Raw genomic sequence first — 25,045 nt, 5'->3', positions numbered from 1 at the left:
AGTTTTTGCCATCAACGCTCCCAATACACTCCAATAGGTCCAAAAATCATGTTTAGGTGCTTTTTGAACTTTTTGATTCCGGTATATTACATCGCACCCACGTGTGGCAATATCGGCATTAATTGAGAAAAGTTCGCCGCGCGAGTCGCGAAGTGAGTTTTTGCCATCAACGCACCCAATACACTCCAATATGTCCAAAAATCATGTTTAGGTGCTTTTTGAACTTTTTGATTCCGGTATATTACATCGCACCCACGTGTGGCAATACCGGCATTAATTAACAAAAGTTCGCCCCGCGAGTCGCGCTGTGAGTTTTCGCTACAAACGCACCAAATACGCTCCAATATGTCCAAAAATAATGTTTTGGTGCTTTTTGAGATTTTGATTCCGGTATATTACATCGCACCCACGTGTGGCAATATCGGCATTAATTGACAAAAGTTCGTCGCGCGAGTCGCGAAATGAGTTTTTGCCACAAACGCACCCAATACACTCCAATATGTCCAAAAATCATGTTTACGTGCTTTTTGAACTTTTTGATTCCGGTATATTACATCCCACCCACGTGTGGCAATGTAGGCATTAATTGACAAAACATCGCCATGCGAGTCGCGAAGTGAGTTTTTGCCATCAACGCACCCAATACGCTCCAATATGTCCAAAAATCATGTTTAGGTGCTTTTCGAGCTTTTTGATTCCGGTATATTACATCCCACCCACGTGTGGCAATATCGGCATTAATTGACAAAAGTTCGCCGCGCGAGTCGCGCAGTGAGTTTTCGCCACAAACGCACCAAATACGCTCCAATATGTCCAAAAATAATGTTTTGGTGCTTTTTGAGATTTTGATTCCGGTATATTACATCGCACCCACGTGTGGCAATATCGGCATTAATTGAGAAACGTTCGCCGCGCGAGTCGCGAAGTAAGTTTTTGCCACACAATGCACCCAGTACACTCCAATATGTCCAAAAATCATGTTTTGGTGCTTTTTGAACTTTTTGATTCCGGTATATTACATCCCACCCACGTGTGGCAATATCGGCATTAATTGACAAAAGTTCGCCGCGCGAGTCGCGAAGTGAGTTTTTGCTACGAACGCACCCAATACACTCCAATATGTCCAAAAATCATGTTTTGGTGCTTTTTGAACTTTTTGATTCCGGTATATTACATCCCACCCACGTGTGGCAGTATCGGCATTAATTGACAAAAGTTCGCCGCGAGAGTCGCGAAGTGAGTTTTTGCCACAAATGCACCCAGTACACTCCAATATGTCCAAAAATCATGTTTAGGTGCTTTTTGAACTTTTTGATTCCGGTATATTACATCGCACCCACGTGTGGCAATATCGGCATTAATTGACAAAAGTTCGCCGCACGAGTCGCGCAGTGAGTTTTCGGCACAAACGCACCCATTACACTGCAATATGTCCAAAAATCATGATTAGGTGCTTTTTGAAGTTTTTTATTCCGGTATATTACATCCCACCCACGTGTGGCAATATCGGCATTAATTGACAAAACATCGCCATGCGAGTCGCGAAGTGAGTTTTTGCCAGAAACGCACCCAATACACTCCAATATGTCCAAAAATCATGTTTTGGTGGTTTTTGAACTTTTTCGTTCGGGTTAAAAACAACGCACCCACGTGTGGCAATATCGGCATTAATTGACAAAAGTTCGCCCCGCGAGTCGCGCAGTGAGTTTTCGCTACAAACGCACCAAATACGCTCCAATATGTCCAAAAATAATGTTTTCGTGCTTTTTGAGATTTTGATTCCGGTATATTACATCGCACCCACGTGTGGCAATGTAGGCATTAATTGACAAAACATCGCCGCGCGAGTCGCGAAGTGAGTTTTTGCCATCAACGCACCCAATACGCTCCAATATGTCCAAAAATCATGTTTAGGTGCTTTTCGAACTTTTTGATTCCGGTATATTACATCCCACCCACGTGTGGCAATATCGGCATTAATTGACAAAAGTTCGCCGCGCGAGTCGCGCAGTGAGTTTTCGCCACAAACGCACCAAATACGCTCCAATATGTCCAAAAATAATGTTTTGGTGCTTTTTGAGATTTTGATTCCGGTATATTACATCGCACCCACGTGTGGCAATATCGGCATTAATTGAGAAAAGTTCGCCGCGCGAGTCGCGAAGTGAGTTTTTGCTACGAACGCACCCAATACGCTCCAATATGTCCAAAAATCATGTTTTGGTGCTTTTTGAACTTTTTGATTCCGGTATATTACATCCCACCCACGTGTGGCAGTATCGGCATTAATTGACAAAAGTTCGCCGCGAGAGTCGCGAAGTGAGTTTTTGCCACAAATACACCCAGTACACTCCAATATGTCCAAAAATCATGTTTAGGTGCTTTTTGAACTTTTTGATTCCAATATATTACATCACACCCACGTGTGGCAATATCGGCATTAATTGACAAAAGTTCGCCGCGCGAGTCGCGCAGTGAGTTTTCGGCACAAACGCACCCATTACACTGCAATATGTCCAAAAATCATGATTAGGTGCTTTTTGAAGTTTTTTATTCCGGTATATTACATCCCACCCACGTGTGGCAATATCGGCATTAATTGACAAAACATCGCCATGCGAGTCGCGAAGTGAGTTTTTGCCAGAAACGCACCCAATACACTCCAATATGTCCAAAAATCATGTTTAGGTGCTTTTTGAACTTTTTCGTTCGGGTTAAAAACAACGCACCCACGTGTGGCAATATCGGCATTAATTAACAAAAGTTCGCCCCGCGAGTCGCGCAGTGAGTTTTCGCTACAAACGCACCAAATACGCTCCAATATGTCCAAAAATAATGTTTTGGTGCTTTTTGAGATTTTGATTCCGGTATATTACATCGCACCCACGTGTGGCAATATCGGCATTAATTGAGAAAAGTTCGCCGCGCGAGTCGCGAAGTGAGTTTTTGCCATCAACGCACCCAATACACTCCAATATGTCCAAAAATCATGTTTAGGTGCTTTTTGAACTTTTTGATTCCGGTATATTACATTGCACCCACGTGTGGCAATATCGGCATTAATTGACAAAAGTTCGTCGCGCGAGTCTCGAAATGAGTTTTTGCCACAAACGCACCCAATACACTCCAATATGTCCAAAAATCATGTTTACGTGCTTTTTGAACTTTTTGATTCCGGTATATTACATCCCACCCACGTGTGGCAATGTAGGCATTAATTGACAAAACATCGCCATGCGAGTCGCGAAGTGAGTTTTTGCCATCAACGCACCCAATACGCTCCAATATGTCCAATAATCATGTTTAGGTGCTTTTCGAACTTTTTGATTCCGGTATATTACATCCCACCCACGTGTGGCAATATCGGCATTAATTGACAAAACTTCGCCATGCGAGTCGTGAAGTGACTTTTTGCCATCAACGCACCCAATACACTCCAATATGTCCAAAAATCATGTTTAGGTGCTTTTTGAACTTTTTGATTCCGGTATATTACATCGCACCCACGTGTGGCAATATCGGCATTAATTGAGAAAAGTTCGCCGCGCGAGTCGCGAAGTAAGTTTTTGCCACACAATGCACCCAGTACACTCCAATAGGTCCAAAAATCATGTTTAGGTGCTTTTTGAACTTTTTGATTCCGGTATATTACATCGCACCCACGTGTGGCAATATCGGCATTAATTGAGAAAAGTTCGCCGCGCGAGTCGCGAAGTAAGTTTTTGCCACACAATGCACCCAGTACACTCCAATATGTCCAAAAATCATGTTTTGGTGCTTTTTGAACTTTTTGATTCCGGTATATTACATCCCACCAACGTGTGGCAATATCGGCATTAATTGACAAAACATCGCCATGCGAGTCGCGAAGTGAGTTTTTGCCATCAACGCTCCCACTACACTCCAATAGGTCCAAAAATCATGTTTAGGTGCTTTTTGAACTTTTTGATTCCGGTATATTACATCGCACCCACGTGTGGCAATATCGGCATTAATTGAGAAAAGTTCGCCGCGCGAGTCGCGAAGTGAGTTTTTGCCATCAACGCACCCAATACACTCCAATATGTCCAAAAATCATGTTTAGGTGCTTTTTGAACTTTTTGATTCCGGTATATTACATCGCACCCACGTGTGGCAATATCGGCATTAATTGACAAAAGTTCGTCGCGCGAGTCGCGAAATGAGTTTTTGCCACAAACGCACCCAATACACTCCAATATGTCCAAAAATCATGTTTACGTGCTTTTTGAACTTTTTGATTCCGGTATATTACATCCCACCCACGTGTGGCAATGTAGGCATTAATTGACAAAACATCGCCATGCGAGTCGCGAAGTGAGTTTTTGCCATCAACGCACCCAATACGCTCCAATATGTCCAAAAATCATGTTTAGGTGCTTTTCGAACTTTTTGATTCCGGTATATTACATCCCACCCACGTGTGGCAATATCGGCATTAATTGACAAAAGTTCGCCGCGCGAGTCGCGCAGTGAGTTTTCGCCACAAACACACCAAATACGCTCCAATATGTCCAAAAATAATGTTTTGGTGCTTTTTGAGATTTTGATTCCGGTATATTACATCGCACCCACGTGTGGCAATATCGGCATTAATTGAGAAAAATTCGCCGCGCGAGTCGCGAAGTAAGTTTTTGCCACACAATGCACCCAGTACACTCCAATATGTCCAAAAATCATGTTTTGGTGCTTTTTGAACTTTTTGATTCCGGTATATTACATCCCACCCACGTGTGGCAATATCGGCATTAATTGACAAAAGTTCGCCGCGCGAGTCGCGAAGTGAGTTTTTGCTACGAACGCACCCATTACACTCCAATATGTCCAAAAATCATGTTTTGGTGCTTTTTGAAGTTTTTTATTCCGGTATATTACATCCCACCCACGTGTGGCAATATCGGCATTAATTGACAAAACATCGCCATGCGAGTCGCGAAGTGAGTTTTTGCCAGAAACGCACCCAATACACTCCAATATGTCCAAAAATCATGTTTAGGTGCTTTTTGAACTTTTTGATTCCGGTATATTACATCCCACCCACGTGTGGCAATGTAGGCATTAATTGACAAAACATCGCCATGCGAGTCGCGAAGTGAGTTTTTGCCATCAACGCACCCAATACGCTCCAATATGTCCAATAATCATGTTTAGGTGCTTTTCGAACTTTTTGATTCCGGTATATTACATCCCACCCACGTGTGGCAATATCGGCATTAATTGACAAAACTTCGCCATGCGAGTCGTGAAGTGACTTTTTGCCATCAACGCACCCAATACACTCCAATATGTCCAAAAATCATGTTTAGGTGCTTTTTGAACTTTTTGATTCCGGTATATTACATCGCACCCACGTGTGGCAATATCGGCATTAATTGAGAAAAGTTCGCCGCGCGAGTCGCGAAGTAAGTTTTTGCCACACAATGCACCCAGTACACTCCAATAGGTCCAAAAATCATGTTTAGGTGCTTTTTGAACTTTTTGATTCCGGTATATTACATCGCACCCACGTGTGGCAATATCGGCATTAATTGAGAAAAGTTCGCCGCGCGAGTCGCGAAGTAAGTTTTTGCCACACAATGCACCCAGTACACTCCAATATGTCCAAAAATCATGTTTTGGTGCTTTTTGAACTTTTTGATTCCGGTATATTACATCCCACCCACGTGTGGCAATATCGGCATTAATTGACAAAACATCGCCATGCGAGTCGCGAAGTGAGTTTTTGCCATCAACGCTCCCACTACACTCCAATAGGTCCAAAAATCATGTTTAGGTGCTTTTTGAACTTTTTGATTCCGGTATATTACATCGCACCCACGTGTGGCAATATCGGCATTAATTGAGAAAAGTTCGCCGCGCGAGTCGCGAAGTGAGTTTTTGCCATCAACGCACCCAATACACTCCAATATGTCCAAAAATCATGTTTAGGTGCTTTTTGAACTTTTTGATTCCGGTATATTACATCGCACCCACGTGTGGCAATATCGGCATTAATTGAGAAAAGTTCGCCGCGCGAGTCGCGAAGTGAGTTTTTGCCATCAACGCACCCAATACACTCCAATATGTCCAAAAATCATGTTTAGGTGCTTTTTGAACTTTTTGATTCCGGTATATTACATCGCACCCACGTGTGGCAATATCGGCAATAATTGAGAAAAGTTCGCCGCGCGAGTCGCGAAGTAAGTTTTTGCCACACAATGCACCCAGTACACTCCAATATGTCCAAAAATCATGTTTTGGTGCTTTTTGAACTTTTTGATTCCGGTATATTACATCCCACCCACGTGTGGCAATATCGGCATTAATTGACAAAACATCGCCATGCGAGTCGCGAAGTGAGTTTTTGCCATCAACGCACCCAATACACTCCAATATGTCCAAAAATCATGTTTAGGTGCTTTTTGAACTTTTTGATTCCGGTATATTACATCGCACCCACGTGTGGCAATATCGGCATTAATTGACAAAAGTTCGTCGCGCGAGTCGCGAAATGAGTTTTTGCCACAAACGCACCCAATACACTCCAATATGTCCAAAAATCATGTTTACGTGCTTTTTGAACTTTTTGATTCCGGTATATTACATCCCACCCACGTGTGGCAATGTAGGCATTAATTGACAAAACATCGCCATGCGAGTCGCGAAGTGAGTTTTTGCCATCAACGCACCCAATACGCTCCAATATGTCCAAAAATCATGTTTAGGTGCTTTTCGAACTTTTTGATTCCGGTATATTACATCCCACCCACGTGTGGCAATATCGGCATTAATTGACAAAAGTTCGCCGCGCGAGTCGCGCAGTGAGTTTTCGCCACAAACACACCAAATACGCTCCAATATGTCCAAAAATAATGTTTTGGTGCTTTTTGAGATTTTGATTCCGGTATATTACATCGCACCCACGTGTGGCAATATCGGCATTAATTGAGAAAAATTCGCCGCGCGAGTCGCGAAGTAAGTTTTTGCCACACAATGCACCCAGTACACTCCAATATGTCCAAAAATCATGTTTTGGTGCTTTTTGAACTTTTTGATTCCGGTATATTACATCCCACCCACGTGTGGCAATATCGGCATTAATTGACAAAAGTTCGCCGCGCGAGTCGCGAAGTGAGTTTTTGCTACGAACGCACCCATTACACTCCAATATGTCCAAAAATCATGTTTTGGTGCTTTTTGAAGTTTTTTATTCCGGTATATTACATCCCACCCACGTGTGGCAATATCGGCATTAATTGACAAAACATCGCCATGCGAGTCGCGAAGTGAGTTTTTGCCAGAAACGCACCCAATACACTCCAATATGTCCAAAAATCATGTTTAGGTGCTTTTTGAACTTTTTCGTTCGGGTTAAAAACAACGCACCCACGTGTGGCAATATCGGCATTAATTAACAAAAGTTCGCCCCGCGAGTCGCGCTGTGAGTTTTCGCTACAAACGCACCAAATACGCTCCAATATGTCCAAAAATAATGTTTTGGTGCTTTTTGAGATTTTGATTCCGGTATATTACATCGCACCCACGTGTGGCAATATCGGCATTAATTGAGAAAAGTTCGCCGCGCGAGTCGCGAAGTAAGTTTTTGCCACACAATGCACCCAGTACACTCCAATAGGTCCAAAAATCATGTTTAGGTGCTTTTTGAACTTTTTGATTCCGGTATATTACATCGCACCCACGTGTGGCAATATCGGCATTAATTGACAAAACTTCGCCATGCGAGTCGTGAAGTGACTTTTTGCCATCAACGCACCCAATACCCTCCAATATGTCCAAAAATCATGTTTAGGTGCTTTTTGAACTTTTTGATTCCGGTATATTACATCGCACCCACGTGTGGCAATATCGGCATTAATTGAGAAAAGTTCGCCGCGCGAGTCGCGAAGTAAGTTTTTGCCACACAATGCACCCAGTACACTCCAATAGGTCCAAAAATCATGTTTACGTGCTTTTTGAACTTTTTGATTCCGGTATATTACATCGCACCCACGTGTGGCAATATCGGCATTAATTGAGAAAAGTTCGCCACGCGAGTCGCGAAGTAAGTTTTTGCCACACAATGCACCCAGTACACTCCAATATGTCCAAAAATCATGTTTTGGTGCTTTTTGAACTTTTTGATTCCGGTATATTACATCCCACCCACGTGTGGCAATATCGGCATTAATTGACAAAACATCGCCATGCGAGTCGCGAAGTGAGTTTTTGCCATCAACGCTCCCAATACACTCCAATAGGTCCAAAAATCATGTTTAGGTGCTTTTTGAACTTTTTGATTCCGGTATATTACATCGCACCCACGTGTGGCAATATCGGCATTAATTGAGAAAAGTTCGCCGCGCGAGTCGCGAAGTGAGTTTTTGCCATCAACGCACCCAATACACTCCAATATGTCCAAAAATCATGTTTAGGTGCTTTTTGAACTTTTTGATTCCGGTATATTACATCGCACCCACGTGTGGCAATATCGGCATTAATTGAGAAAAGTTCGCCGCGCGAGTCGCGAAGTGAGTTTTTGCCATCAACGCACCCAATACACTCCAATATGTCCAAAAATCATGTTTAGGTGCTTTTTGAACTTTTTGATTCCGGTATATTACATCGCACCCACGTGTGGCAATATCGGCATTAATTGACAAAAGTTCGTCGCGCGAGTCGCGAAATGAGTTTTTGCCACAAACGCACCCAATACACTCCAATATGTCCAAAAATCATGTTTACGTGCTTTTTGAACTTTTTGATTCCGGTATATTACATCCCACCCACGTGTGGCAATGTAGGCATTAATTGACAAAACATCGCCATGCGAGTCGCGAAGTGAGTTTTTGCCATCAACGCACCCAATACGCTCCAATATGTCCAAAAATCATGTTTAGGTGCTTTTCGAGCTTTTTGATTCCGGTATATTACATCCCACCCACGTGTGGCAATATCGGCATTAATTGACAAAAGTTCGCCGCGCGAGTAGCGCAGTGAGTTTTCGCCACAAACGCACCAAATACGCTCCAATATGTTCAAAAATAATGTTTTGGTGCTTTTTGAGATTTTGATTCCGGTATATTACATCGCACCCACGTGTGGCAATATCGGCATTAATTGAGAAAAGTTCGCCGCGCGAGTCGCGAAGTAAGTTTTTGCCACACAATGCACCCAGTACACTCCAATATGTCCAAAAATCATGTTTTGGTGCTTTTTGAACTTTTTGATTCCGGTATATTACATCCCACCCACGTGTGGCAATATCGGCATTAATTGACAAAAGTTCGCCGCGCGAGTCGCGAAGTGAGTTTTTGCTACGAACGCACCCAATACACTCCAATATGTCCAAAAATCATGTTTTGGTGCTTTTTGAACTTTTTGATTCCGGTATATTACATCCCACCCACGTGTGGCAGTATCGGCATTAATTGACAAAAGTTCGCCGCGAGAGTCGCGAAGTGAGTTTTTGCCACAAATGCACCCAGTACACTCCAATATGTCCAAAAATCATGTTTAGGTGCTTTTTGAACTTTTTGATTCCGGTATATTACATCACACCCACGTGTGGCAATATCGGCATTAATTGACAAAAGTTCGCCGCGCGAGTCGCGCAGTGAGTTTTCGGCACAAACGCACCCATTACACTGCAATATGTCCAAAAATCATGATTAGGTGCTTTTTGAAGTTTTTTATTCCGGTATATTACATCCCACCCACGTGTGGCAATATCGGCATTAATTGACAAAACATCGCCATGCGAGTCGCGAAGTGAGTTTTTGCCAGAAACGCACCCAATACACTTCAATATGTCCAAAAATCATGTTTTGGTGGTTTTTGAACTTTTTCGTTCGGGTTAAAAACAACGCACCCACGTGTGGCAATATCGGCATTAATTGACAAAAGTTCGCCCCGCGAGTCGCGCAGTGAGTTTTCGCTACAAACGCACCAAATACGCTCCAATATGTCCAAAAATAATGTTTTGGTGCTTTTTGAGATTTTGATTCCGGTATATTACATCGCACCCACGTGTGGCAATGTAGGCATTAATTGACAAAACATCGCCGCGCGAGTCGCGAAGTGAGTTTTTGCCATCAACGCACCCAATACGCTCCAATATGTCCAAAAATCATGTTTAGGTGCTTTTCGAACTTTTTGATTCCGGTATATTACATCCCACCCACGTGTGGCAATATCGGCATTAATTGACAAAAGTTCGCCGCGCGAGTCGCGCAGTGAGTTTTCGCCACAAACGCACCAAATACGCTCCAATATGTCCAAAAATAATGTTTTGGTGCTTTTTGAGATTTTGATTCCGGTATATTACATCGCACCCACGTGTGGCAATATCGGCATTAATTGAGAAAAGTTCGCCGCGCGAGTCGCGAAGTGAGTTTTTGCCATCAACGCACCCAATACACTCCAATATGTCCAAAAATCATGTTTAGGTGCTTTTTGAACTTTTTGATTCCGGTATATTACATCGCACCCACGTGTGGCAATATCGGCATTAATTGACAAAAGTTCGTCGCGCGAGTCGCGAAATGAGTTTTTGCCACAAACGCACCCAATACACTCCAATATGTCCAAAAATCATGTTTACGTGCTTTTTGAACTTTTTGATTCCGGTATATTACATCCCACCCACGTGTGGCAATGTAGGCATTAATTGACAAAACATCGCCATTTGAGTCGCGAAGTGAGTTTTTGCCATCAACGCACCCAATACGCTCCAATATGTCCAAAAATCATGTTTAGGTGCTTTTCGAACTTTTTGATTCCGGTATATTACATCCCACCCACGTGTGGCAATATCGGCATTAATTGACAAAAGTTCGCCGCGCGAGTCGCGCAGTGAGTTTTCGCCACAAACACACCAAATACGCTCCAATATGTCCAAAAATAATGTTTTGGTGCTTTTTGAGATTTTGATTCCGGTATATTACATCGCACCCACGTGTGGCAATATCGGCATTAATTGAGAAAACATCGCCGCGCGAGTCGCGAAGTAAGTTTTTGCCACACAATGCACCCAGTACACTCCAATATGTCCAAAAATCATGTTTTGGTGCTTTTTGAACTTTTTGATTCCGGTATATTACATCCCACCCACGTGTGGCAATATCGGCATTAATTGACAAAAGTTCGCCGCGCGAGTCGCGAAGTGAGTTTTTGCTACGAACGCACCCATTACACTCCAATATGTCCAAAAATCATGTTTTGGTGCTTTTTGAAGTTTTTTATTCCGGTATATTACATCCCACCCACGTGTGGCAATATCGGCATTAATTGACAAAACATCGCCATGCGAGTCGCGAAGTGAGTTTTTGCCAGAAACGCACCCAATACACTCCAATATGTCCAAAAATCATGTTTAGGTGCTTTTTGAACTTTTTCGTTCGGGTTAAAAACAACGCACCCACGTGTGGCAATATCGGCATTAATTAACAAAAGTTCGCCCCGCGAGTCGCGCTGTGAGTTTTCGCTACAAACGCACCAAATACGCTCCAATATGTCCAAAAATAATGTTTTGGTGCTTTTTGAGATTTTGATTCCGGTATATTACATCGCACCCACGTGTGGCAATATCGGCATTAATTGAGAAAAGTTCGCCGCGCGAGTCGCGAAGTAAGTTTTTGCCACACAATGCACCCAGTACACTCCAATAGGTCCAAAAATCATGTTTAGGTGCTTTTTGAACTTTTTGATTCCGGTATATTACATCGCACCCACGTGTGGCAATATCGGCATTAATTGACAAAACTTCGCCATGCGAGTCGTGAAGTGACTTTTTGCCATCAACGCACCCAATACCCTCCAATATGTCCAAAAATCATGTTTAGGTGCTTTTTGAACTTTTTGATTCCGGTATATTACATCGCACCCACGTGTGGCAATATCGGCATTAATTGAGAAAAGTTCGCCGCGCGAGTCGCGAAGTAAGTTTTTGCCACACAATGCACCCAGTACACTCCAATAGGTCCAAAAATCATGTTTACGTGCTTTTTGAACTTTTTGATTCCGGTATATTACATCGCACCCACGTGTGGCAATATCGGCATTAATTGAGAAAAGTTCGCCACGCGAGTCGCGAAGTAAGTTTTTGCCACACAATGCACCCAGTACACTCCAATATGTCCAAAAATCATGTTTTGGTGCTTTTTGAACTTTTTGATTCCGGTATATTACATCCCACCCACGTGTGGCAATATCGGCATTAATTGACAAAACATCGCCATGCGAGTCGCGAAGTGAGTTTTTGCCATCAACGCTCCCAATACACTCCAATAGGTCCAAAAATCATGTTTAGGTGCTTTTTGAACTTTTTGATTCCGGTATATTACATCGCACCCACGTGTGGCAATATCGGCATTAATTGAGAAAAGTTCGCCGCGCGAGTCGCGAAGTGAGTTTTTGCCATCAACGCACCCAATACACTCCAATATGTCCAAAAATCATGTTTAGGTGCTTTTTGAACTTTTTGATTCCGGTATATTACATCGCACCCACGTGTGGCAATATCGGCATTAATTGAGAAAAGTTCGCCGCGCGAGTCGCGAAGTGAGTTTTTGCCATCAACGCACCCAATACACTCCAATATGTCCAAAAATCATGTTTAGGTGCTTTTTGAACTTTTTGATTCCGGTATATTACATCGCACCCACGTGTGGCAATATCGGCATTAATTGACAAAAGTTCGTCGCGCGAGTCGCGAAATGAGTTTTTGCCACAAACGCACCCAATACACTCCAATATGTCCAAAAATCATGTTTACGTGCTTTTTGAACTTTTTGATTCCGGTATATTACATCCCACCCACGTGTGGCAATGTAGGCATTAATTGACAAAACATCGCCATGCGAGTCGCGAAGTGAGTTTTTGCCATCAACGCACCCAATACGCTCCAATATGTCCAAAAATCATGTTTAGGTGCTTTTCGAGCTTTTTGATTCCGGTATATTACATCCCACCCACGTGTGGCAATATCGGCATTAATTGACAAAAGTTCGCCGCGCGAGTAGCGCAGTGAGTTTTCGCCACAAACGCACCAAATACGCTCCAATATGTCCAAAAATAATGTTTTGGTGCTTTTTGAGATTTTGATTCCGGTATATTACATCGCACCCACGTGTGGCAATATCGGCATTAATTGAGAAAAGTTCGCCGCGCGAGTCGCGAAGTAAGTTTTTGCCACACAATGCACCCAGTACACTCCAATATGTCCAAAAATCATGTTTTGGTGCTTTTTGAACTTTTTGATTCCGGTATATTACATCCCACCCACGTGTGGCAATATCGGCATTAATTGACAAAAGTTCGCCGCGCGAGTCGCGAAGTGAGTTTTTGCTACGAACGCACCCAATACACTCCAATATGTCCAAAAATCATGTTTTGGTGCTTTTTGAACTTTTTGATTCCGGTATATTACATCCCACCCACGTGTGGCAGTATCGGCATTAATTGACAAAAGTTCGCCGCGAGAGTCGCGAAGTGAGTTTTTGCCACAAATGCACCCAGTACACTCCAATATGTCCAAAAATCATGTTTAGGTGCTTTTTGGACTTTTTGATTCCGGTATATTACATCACACCCACGTGTGGCAATATCGGCATTAATTGACAAAAGTTCGCCGCGCGAGTCGCGCAGTGAGTTTTCGGCACAAACGCACCCATTACACTGCAATATGTCCAAAAATCATGATTAGGTGCTTTTTGAAGTTTTTTATTCCGGTATATTACATCCCACCCACGTGTGGCAATATCGGCATTAGTTGACAAAACATCGCCATGCGAGTCGCGAAGTGAGTTTTTGCCAGAAACGCACCCAATACACTTCAATATGTCCAAAAATCATGTTTTGGTGGTTTTTGAACTTTTTCGTTCGGGTTAAAAACAACGCACCCACGTGTGGCAATATCGGCATTAATTGACAAAAGTTCGCCCCGCGAGTCGCGCAGTGAGTTTTCGCTACAAACGCACCAAATACGCTCCAATATGTCCAAAAATAATGTTTTGGTGCTTTTTGAGATTTTGATTCCGGTATATTACATCGCACCCACGTGTGGCAATGTAGGCATTAATTGACAAAACATCGCCGCGCGAGTCGCGAAGTGAGTTTTTGCCATCAACGCACCCAATACGCTCCAATATGTCCAAAAATCATGTTTAGGTGCTTTTCGAACTTTTTGATTCCGGTATATTACATCCCACCCACGTGTGGCAATATCGGCATTAATTGACAAAAGTTCGCCGCGCGAGTCGCGCAGTGAGTTTTCGGCACAAACGCACCCATTACACTGCAATATGTCCAAAAATCATGATTAGGTGCTTTTTGAAGTTTTTTATTCCGGTATATTACATCCCACCCACGTGTGGCAATATCGGCATTAATTGACAAAACATCGCCATGCGAGTCGCGAAGTGAGTTTTTGCCAGAAACGCACCCAATACACTCCAATATGTCCAAAAATCATGTTTAGGTGCTTTTTGAACTTTTTCGTTCGGGTTAAAAACAACGCACCCACGTGTGGCAATATCGGCATTAATTAACAAAAGTTCGCCCCGCGAGTCGCGCAGTGAGTTTTCGCTACAAACGCACCAAATACGCTCCAATATGTCCAAAAATAATGTTTTGGTGCTTTTTGAGATTTTGATTCCGGTATATTACATCGCACCCACGTGTGGCAATATCGGCATTAATTGAGAAAAGTTCGCCGCGCGAGTCGCGAAGTGAGTTTTTGCCATCAACGCACCCAATACACTCCAATATGTCCAAAAATCATGTTTAGGTGCTTTTTGAACTTTTTGATTCCGGTATACTACATCGCACCCACGTGTGGCAATATCGGCATTAATTGACAAAAGTTCGTCGCGCGAGTCTCGAAATGAGTTTTTGCCACAAACGCACCCAATACACTCCAATATGTCCAAAAATCATGTTTACGTGCTTTTTGAACTTTTTGATTCCGGTATATTACATCCCACCCACGTGTGGCAATGTAGGCATTAATTGACAAAACATCGCCATGCGAGTCGCGAAGTGAGTTTTTGCCATCAACGCACCCAATACGCTCCAATATGTCCAATAATCATGTTTAGGTGCTTTTCGAACTTTTTGATTCCGGTATATTACATCCCACCCACGTGTGGCAATATCGGCATTAATTGACAAAACTTCGCCATGCGAGTCGTGAAGTGACTTTTTGCCATCAACGCACCCAATACACTCCAATATGTCCAAAAATCATGTTTAGGTGCTTTTTGAACTTTTTGATTCCGGTATATTACATCCCACCCACGTGTGGCAATATCGGCATTAATTGAGAAAAGTTCGCCGCGCGAGTCGCGAAGTAAGTTTTTGCCACACAATGCACCCAGTACACTCCAATAGGTCCAAAAATCATGTTTAGGTGCTTTTTGAACTTTTTGATTCCGGTATATTACATCGCACCCACGTGTGGCAATATCGGCATTAATTGAGAAAAGTTCGCCGCGCGAGTCGCGAAGTAAGTTTTTGCCACACAATGCACCCAGTACACTCCAATATGTCCAAAAATCATGTTTTGGTGCTTTTTGAACTTTTTGATTCCGGTATATTACATCCCACCCACGTGTGGCAATATCGGCATTAATTGACAAAACATCGCCATGCGAGTCGCGAAGTGAGTTTTTGCCATCAACGCTCCCACTACACTCCAATAGGTCCAAAAATCATGTTTAGGTGCTTTTTGAACTTTTTGATTCCGGTATATTACATCGCACCCACGTGTGGCAATATCGGCATTAATTGAGAAAAGTTCGCCGCGCGAGTCGCGAAGTGAGTTTTTGCCATCAACGCACCCAATACACTCCAATATGTCCAAAAATCATGTTTAGGTGCTTTTTGAACTTTTTCATTCCGGTATATTACATCGCACCCACGTGTGGCAATATCGGCATTAATTGACAAAAGTTCGTCGCGCGAGTCGCGAAATGAGTTTTTGCCACAAACGCACCCAATACACTCCAATATGTCCAAAAATCATGTTTACGTGCTTTTTGAACTTTTTGATTCCGGTATATTACATCCCACCCACGTGTGGCAATGTAGGCATTAATTGACAAAACATCGCCATGCGAGTCGCGAAGTGAGTTTTTGCCATCAACGCACCCAATACGCTCCAATATGTCCAAAAATCATGTTTAGGTGCTTTTCGAACTTTTTGATTCCGGTATATTACATCCCACCCACGTGTGGCAATATCGGCATTAATTGACAAAAGTTCGCCGCGCGAGTCGCGCAGTGAGTTTTCGCCACAAACACACCAAATACGCTCCAATATGTCCAAAAATAATGTTTTGGTGCTTTTTGAGATTTTGATTCCGGTATATTACATCGCACCCACGTGTGGCAATATCGGCATTAATTGAGAAAAGTTCGCCGCGCGAGTCGCGAAGTAAGTTTTTGCCACACAATGCACCCAGTACACTCCAATATGTCCAAAAATCATGTTTTGGTGCTTTTTGAACTTTTTGATTCCGGTATATTACATCCCACCCACGTGTGGCAATATCGGCATTAATTGACAAAAGTTCGCCGCGCGAGTCGCGAAGTGAGTTTTTGCTACGAACGCACCCAATACACTCCAATATGTCCAAAAATCATGTTTTGGTGCTTTTTGAACTTTTTGATTCCGGTATATTACATCCCACCCACGTGTGGCAATATCGGCATTAATTGAGAAAAGTTCGCCGCGCGAGTCGCGAAGTAAGTTTTTGCCACACAATGCACCCAGTACACTCCAATATGTCCAAAAATCATGTTTTGGTGCTTTTTGAACTTTTTGATTCCGGTATATTACATCCCACCCACGTGTGGCAATATCGGCATTAATTGACAAAAGTTCGCCGCGCGAGTCGCGCAGTGAGTTTTCGCCACAAACGCACCAAATACGCTCCAATATGTCCAAAAATAATGTTTTGGTGCTTTTTGAGATTTTGATTCCGGTATATTACATCGCACCCACGTGTGGCAATATCGGCATTAATTGAGAAAAGTTCGCCGCGCGAGTCGCGAAGTGAGTTTTTGCTACGAACGCACCCAATACGCTCCAATATGTCCAAAAATCATGTTTTGGTGCTTTTTGAACTTTTTGATTCCGGTATATTACATCCCACCCACGTGTGGCAGTATCGGCATTAATTGACAAAAGTTCGCCGCGAGAGTCGCGAAGTGAGTTTTTGCCACAAATACACCCAGTACACTCCAATATGTCCAAAAATCATGTTTAGGTGCTTTTTGAACTTTTTGATTCCAATATATTACATCACACCCACGTGTGGCAATATCGGCATTAATTGACAAAAGTTCGCCGCGCGAGTCGCGCAGTGAGTTTTCGGCACAAACGCACCCATTACACTGCAATATGTCCAAAAATCATGATTAGGTGCTTTTTGAAGTTTTTTATTCCGGTATATTACATCCCACCCACGTGTGGCAATATCGGCATTAATTGACAAAACATCGCCATGCGAGTCGCGAAGTGAGTTTTTGCCAGAAACGCACCCAATACACTCCAATATGTCCAAAAATCATGTTTAGGTGCTTTTTGAACTTTTTCGTTCGGGTTAAAAACAACGCACCCACGTGTGGCAATATCGGCATTAATTAACAAAAGTTCGCCCCGCGAGTCGCGCAGTGAGTTTTCGCTACAAACGCACCAAATACGCTCCAATATGTCCAAAAATAATGTTTTGGTGCTTTTTGAGATTTTGATTCCGGTATATTACATCGCACCCACGTGTGGCAATATCGGCATTAATTGAGAAAAGTTCGCCGCGCGAGTCGCGAAGTGAGTTTTTGCCATCAACGCACCCAATACACTCCAATATGTCCAAAAATCATGTTTAGGTGCTTTTTGAACTTTTTGATTCCGGTATACTACATCGCACCCACGTGTGGCAATATCGGCATTAATTGACAAAAGTTCGTCGCGCGAGTCTCGAAATGAGTTTTTGCCACAAACGCACCCAATACACTCCAATATGTCCAAAAATCATGTTTACGTGCTTTTTGAACTTTTTGATTCCGGTATATTACATCCCACCCACGTGTGGCAATGTAGGCATTAATTGACAAAACATCGCCATGCGAGTCGCGAAGTGAGTTTTTGCCATCAACGCACCCAATACGCTCCAATATGTCCAATAATCATGTTTAGGTGCTTTTCGAACTTTTTGATTCCGGTATATTACATCCCACCCACGTGTGGCAATATCGGCATTAATTGACAAAACTTCGCCATGCGAGTCGTGAAGTGACTTTTTGCCATCAACGCACCCAATACACTCCAATATGTCCAAAAATCATGTTTAGGTGCTTTTTGAACTTTTTGATTCCGGTATATTACATCCCACCCACGTGTGGCAATATCGGCATTAATTGAGAAAAGTTCGCCGCGCGAGTCGCGAAGTAAGTTTTTGCCACACAATGCACCCAGTACACTCCAATAGGTCCAAAAATCATGTTTAGGTGCTTTTTGAACTTTTTGATTCCGGTATATTACATCGCACCCACGTGTGGCAATATCGGCATTAATTGAGAAAAGTTCGCCGCGCGAGTCGCGAAGTAAGTTTTTGCCACACAATGCACCCAGTACACTCCAATATGTCCAAAAATCATGTTTTGGTGCTTTTTGAACTTTTTGATTCCGGTATATTACATCCCACCCACGTGTGGCAATATCGGCATTAATTGACAAAACATCGCCATGCGAGTCGCGAAGTGAGTTTTTGCCATCAACGCTCCCACTACACTCCAATAGGTCCAAAAATCATGTTTAGGTGCTTTTTGAACTTTTTGATTCCGGTATATTACATCGCACCCACGTGTGGCAATATCGGCATTAATTGAGAAAAGTTCGCCGCGCGAGTCGCGAAGTGAGTTTTTGCCATCAACGCACCCAATACACTCCAATATGTCCAAAAATCATGTTTAGGTGCTTTTTGAACTTTTTCATTCCGGTATATTACATCGCACCCACGTGTGGCAATATCGGCATTAATTGACAAAAGTTCGTCGCGCGAGTCGCGAAATGAGTTTTTGCCACAAACGCACCCAATACACTCCAATATGTCCAAAAATCATGTTTACGTGCTTTTTGAACTTTTTGATTCCGGTATATTACATCCCACCCACGTGTGGCAATGTAGGCATTAATTGACAAAACATCGCCATGCGAGTCGCGAAGTGAGTTTTTGCCATCAACGCACCCAATACGCTCCAATATGTCCAAAAATCATGTTTAGGTGCTTTTCGAACTTTTTGATTCCGGTATATTACATCCCACCCACGTGTGGCAATATCGGCATTAATTGACAAAAGTTCGCCGCGCGAGTCGCGCAGTGAGTTTTCGCCACAAACACACCAAATACGCTCCAATATGTCCAAAAATAATGTTTTGGTGCTTTTTGAGATTTTGATTCCGGTATATTACATCGCACCCACGTGTGGCAATATCGGCATTAATTGAGAAAAGTTCGCCGCGCGAGTCGCGAAGTAAGTTTTTGCCACACAATGCACCCAGTACACTCCAATATGTCCAAAAATCATGTTTTGGTGCTTTTTGAACTTTTTGATTCCGGTATATTACATCCCACCCACGTGTGGCAATATCGGCATTAATTGACAAAAGTTCGCCGCGCGAGTCGCGAAGTGAGTTTTTGCTACGAACGCACCCAATACACTCCAATATGTCCAAAAATCATGTTTTGGTGCTTTTTGAACTTTTTGATTCCGGTATATTACATCCCACCCACGTGTGGCAATATCGGCATTAATTGAGAAAAGTTCGCCGCGCGAGTCGCGAAGTAAGTTTTTGCCACACAATGCACCCAGTACACTCCAATATGTCCAAAAATCATGTTTTGGTGCTTTTTGAACTTTTTGATTCCGGTATATTACATCCCACCCACGTGTGGCAATATCGGCATTAATTGACAAAAGTTCGCCGCGCGAGTCGCGAAGTGAGTTTTTGCTACGAACGCACCCATTACACTCCAATATGTCCAAAAATCATGTTTTGGTGCTTTTTGAAGTTTTTTATTCCGGTATATTACATCCCACCCACGTGTGGCAATATCGGCATTAATTGACAAAACATCGCCATGCGAGTCGCGAAGTGAGTTTTTGCCAGAAACGCACCCAATACACTCCAATATGTCCAAAAATCATGTTTAGGTGCTTTTTGAACTTTTTCGTTCGGGTTAAAAACAACGCACCCACGTGTGGCAATATCGGCATTAATTAACAAAAGTTCGCCCCGCGAGTCGCGCAGTGAGTTTTCGCTACAAACGCACCAAATACGCTCCAATATGTCCAAAAATAATGTTTTGGTGCTTTTTGAGATTTTGATTCCGGTATATTACATCGCACCCACGTGTGGCAATATCGGCATTAATTGAGAAAGGTTCGCCGCGCGAGTCGCGAAGTGAGTTTTTGCCATCAACGCACCCAATACACTCCAATATGTCCAAAAATCATGTTTAGGTGCTTTTTGAACTTTTTGATTCCGGTATATTACATCGCACCCACGTGTGGCAATATCGGCATTAATTGACAAAAGTTCGTCGCGCGAGTCTCGAAATGAGTTTTTGCCACAAACGCACCCAATACACTCCAATATGTCCTAAAATCATGTTTACGTGCTTTTTGAACTTTTTGATTCCGGTATATTACATCCCACCCACGTGTGCCAATGTAGGCATTAATTGACAAAACATCGCCATGCGAGTCGCGAAGTGAGTTTTTGCCATCAACGCACCCAATACGCTCCAATATGTCCAATAATCATGTTTAGGTGCTTTTCGAACTTTTTGATTCCGGTATATTACATCCCACCCACGTGTGGCAATATCGGCATTAATTGACAAAACTTCGCCATGCGAGTCGTGAAGTGACTTTTTGCCATCAACGCACCCAATACACTCCAATATGTCCAAAAATCATGTTTAGGTGCTTTTTGAACTTTTTGATTCCGGTATATTACATCGCACCCACGTGTGGCAATATCGGCATTAATTGAGAAAAGTTCGCCGCGCGAGTCGCGAAGTAAGTTTTTGCCACACAATGCACCCAGTACACTCCAATAGGTCCAAAAATCATGTTTAGGTGCTTTTTGAACTTTTTGATTCCGGTATATTACATCGCACCCACGTGTGGCAATATCGGCATTAATTGAGAAAAGTTCGCCGCGCGAGTCGCGAAGTAAGTTTTTGCCACACAATGCACCCAGTACACTCCAATATGTCCAAAAATCATGTTTTGGTGCTTTTTGAACTTTTTGATTCCGGTATATTACATCCCACCCACGTGTGGCAATATCGGCATTAATTGACAAAACATCGCCATGCGAGTCGCGAAGTGAGTTTTTGCCATCAACGCTCCCAATACACTCCAATAGGTCCAAAAATCATGTTTAGGTGCTTTTTGAACTTTTTGATTCCGGTATATTACATCGCACCCACGTGTGGCAATATCGGCATTAATTGAGAAAAGTTCGCCGCGCGAGTCGCGAAGTGAGTTTTTGCCATCAACGCACCCAATACACTCCAATATGTCCAAAAATCATGTTTAGGTGCTTTTTGAACTTTTTGATTCCGGTATATTACATCGCACCCACGTGTGGCAATATCGGCATTAATTGACAAAAGTTCGTCGCGCGAGTCGCGAAATGAGTTTTTGCCACAAACGCACCCAATACACTCCAATATGTCCAAAAATCATGTTTACGTGCTTTTTGAACTTTTTGATTCCGGTATATTACATCCCACCCACGTGTGGCAATGTAGGCATTAATTTACAAAACATCGCCATGCGAGTCGCGAAGTGAGTTTTTGCCATCAACGCACCCAATACGCTCCAATATGTCCAAAAATCATGTTTAGGTGCTTTTCGAACTTTTTGATTCCGGTATATTACATCCCACCCACGTGTGGCAATATCGGCATTAATTGACAAAAGTTCGCCGCGCGAGTCGCGCAGTGAGTTTTCGCCACAAACGCACCAAATACGCTCCAATATGTCCAAAAATAATGTTTTGGTGCTTTTTGAGATTTTGATTCCGGTATATTACATCGCACCCACGTGTGGCAATATCGGCATTAATTGAGAAAAGTTCGCCGCGCGAGTCGCGAAGTAAGTTTTTGCCACACAATGCACCCAGTACACTCCAATATGTCCAAAAATCATGTTTTGGTGCTTTTTGAACTTTTTGATTCCGGTATATTACATCCCACCCACGTGTGGCAATATCGGCATTAATTGACAAAAGTTCGCCGCGCGAGTCGCGAAGTGAGTTTTGGCTACGAACGCACCCAATACACTCCAAGATGTCCAAAAATCATGTTTTGGTGCTTTTTGAACTTTTTGATTCCGGTATATTACATCCCACCCACGTGTGGCAATATCGGCATTAATTGAGAAAAGTTCGCCGCGCGAGTCGCGAAGTAAGTTTTTGCCACACAATGCACCCAGTACACTCCAATATGTCCAAAAATCATGTTTTGGTGCTTTTTGAACTTTTTGATTCCGGTATATTACATCCCACCCACGTGTGGCAATATCGGCATTAATTGACAAAAGTTCGCCGCGCGAGTCGCGAAGTGAGTTTTTGCTACGAACGCACCCATTACACTCCAATATGTCCAAAAATCATGTTTTGGTGCTTTTTGAAGTTTTTTATTCCGGTATATTACATCCCACCCAAGTGTGGCAATATCGGCATTAATTGACAAAACATCGCCAGGCGAGTCGCGAAGTGAGTTTTTGCCAGAAAAGCACCCAATACACTCCAATATGTCCAAAAATCATGTTTAGGTGCTTTTTGAACTTTTTGATTCCGGTATATTACATCCCACCCACGTGTGGCAATATCGGCATTAATTAACAAAAGTTCGCCCCGCGAGTCGCGCAGTGAGTTTTCGCTACAAACGCACCAAATACGCTCCAATATGTCCAAAAATAATGTTTTGGTGCTTTTTGAGATTTTGATTCCGGTATATTACATCGCACCCACGTGTAGCAATATCGGCATTAATTGAGAAAAGTTCGCCGCGCGAGTCGCGAAGTGAGTTTTTGCCATCAACGCACCCAATACGCTCCAATATGTCCAAAAATCATGTTTAGGTGCTTTTCGAACTTTTGGATTCCGGTATATTACATCCCACCCACGTGTGGCAATATCGGCATTAATTGACAAAACTTCGCCATGCGAGTCGTGAAGTGACTTTTTGCCATCAACGCACCCAATACCCTCCAATATGTCCAAAAATCATGTTTAGGTGCTTTTTGAACTTTTTGATTCCGGTATATTACATCGCACCCACGTGTGGCAATATCGGCATTAATTGAGAAAAGTTCGCCGCGCGAGTCGCGAAGTAAGTTTTTGCCACACAATGCACCCAGTACACTCCAATAGGTCCAAAAATCATGTTTAGGTGCTTTTTGAACTTTTTGATTCCGGTATGTTACATCGCACCCACGTGTGGCAATATCGGCATTAATTGAGAAAAGTTCGCCGCGCGAGTCGCGAAGTAAGTTTTTGCCACACAATGCACCCAGTACACTCCAATATGTCCAAAAATCATGTTTTGGTGCTTTTTGAACTTTTTGATTCCGGTATATTACATCCCACCCACGTGTGGCAATATCGGCATTAATTGAGAAAAGTTCGCCGCGCGAGTCGCGAAGTAAGTTTTTGCCACACAATGCACCCAGTACACTCCAATATGTCCAAAAATCATGTTTTGGTGCTTTTTGAACTTTTTGATTCCGGTATATTACATCCCACCCACGTGTGGCAATATCGGCATTAATTGACAAAACATCGCCATGCGAGTCGCGAAGTGAGTTTTTGCCATCAACGCTCCCAATACACTCCAATAGGTCCAAAAATCATGTTTAGGTGCTTTTTGAACTTTTTGATTCCGGTATATTACATCGCACCCACGTGTGGCAATATCGGCATTAATTGAGAAAAGTTCGCCGCGCGAGTCGCGAAGTGAGTTTTTGCCATCAACGCACCCAATACACTCCAATATGTCCAAAAATCATGTTTAGGTGCTTTTTGAACTTTTTGATTCCGGTATATTACATCGCACCCACGTGTGGCAATATCGGCATTAATTGACAAAAGTTCGTCGCGCGAGTCGCGAAATGAGTTTTTGCCACAAACGCACCCAATACACTGCAATATGTCCAAAAATCATGATTAGGTGCTTTTTGAAGTTTTTTATTCCGGTATATTACATCCCACCCACGTGTGGCAATGTAGGCATTAATTGACAAAACATCGCCATGCGAGTCGCGAAGTGAGTTTTTGCCATCAACGCACCCAATACGCTCCAATATGTCCAAAAATGATGTTTAGGTGCTTTTCGAACTTTTTGATTCCGGCATATTACATCCCACCCACGTGTGGCAATATCGGCATTAATTGACAAAAGTTCGCCGCGCGAGTCGCGCAGTGAGTTTTCGCCACAAACGCACCAAATACGCTCCAATATGTCCAAAAATAATGTTTTGGTGCTTTTTGAGATTTTGATTCCGGTATATTACATCGCACCCACGTGTGGCAATATCGGCATTAATTGAGAAAAGTTCGCCGCGCGAGTCGCGAAGTGAGTTTTTGCCATCAACGCACCCAATACACTCCAATATGTCCAAAAATCATGTTTAGGTGCTTTTTGAACTTTTTGATTCCGGTATATTACATCGCACCCACGTGTGGCAATATCGGCATTAATTGACAAAAGTTCGTCGCGCGAGTCTCGAAATGAGTTTTTGCCACAAACGCACCCAATACACTCCAATATGTCCTAAAATCATGTTTACGTGCTTTTTGAACTTTTTGATTCCGGTATATTACATCCCACCCACGTGTGCCAATGTAGGCATTAATTGACAAAACATCGCCATGCGAGTCGCGAAGTGAGTTTTTGCCATCAACGCACCCAATACGCTCCAATATGTCCAATAATCATGTTTAGGTGCTTTTCGAACTTTTGGATTCCGG

Source organism: Oryza sativa, chromosome 3 (genome assembly GCF_034140825.1).
Source record: "Oryza sativa Japonica Group chromosome 3, ASM3414082v1".
NCBI classification, from domain to species: Eukaryota; Viridiplantae; Streptophyta; class Magnoliopsida; order Poales; family Poaceae; genus Oryza; species Oryza sativa.
Note: the sequence above shows the minus strand (reverse complement) of the source record.